The sequence below is a fragment of the Penaeus monodon genome, chromosome 27, assembly GCF_015228065.2.
Source record: "Penaeus monodon isolate SGIC_2016 chromosome 27, NSTDA_Pmon_1, whole genome shotgun sequence".
Classification (NCBI taxonomy): Eukaryota; Metazoa; Arthropoda; class Malacostraca; order Decapoda; family Penaeidae; genus Penaeus; species Penaeus monodon.
Window position 1 is genome coordinate 13,602,898 of NC_051412.1, and position 383 is coordinate 13,603,280.

The 383-nt window shown below is 43.6% G+C and overlaps 1 protein-coding gene across 1 annotated transcript in view; it reads right to left on the bottom strand.

Annotated features, from left to right (window-relative positions):
* The window catches only part of LOC119590582, a 20,936-nt gene that overhangs the window by 17,768 nt on the left and 2,785 nt on the right, over positions 1–383 (bottom strand). The gene's annotated exons all lie outside the window — the stretch shown is intronic.

A 383-nucleotide genomic window follows, 5' to 3' on the forward strand; every position in this document is an offset into this window, starting at 1 on the left:
GCAAGTACTAAAAAAAATCTGAATTATCCACAGAAACATGGCTGATCTCAGATGCCAAGATTCAGCAGCCCCCGGAGGAAGATGACAGCAGCTACAGCCATCGGGTGTGACATCAATGATGATAAAAATGTGAAACTCAGGGTCGAGCTGTGTGTGTGTTTGCATTTGTCAATTACATGACTGGTAGAGAAAGAGGCACATGGTGGGAAAAGGGTGATTTTTTTTTCTTTGGAATAACCTACAAGAGCATGGTTGATCTCAGATGTCGAGATTACGTGGTCCTGGAGGAATATGACAGCAACTACAGTGATCATCGTTAGTGGAAAAAATGTGAAACTCGTTATCCCGATGTCAGGCTCAGGGTTGAAAGCTGTGTGTGGTGT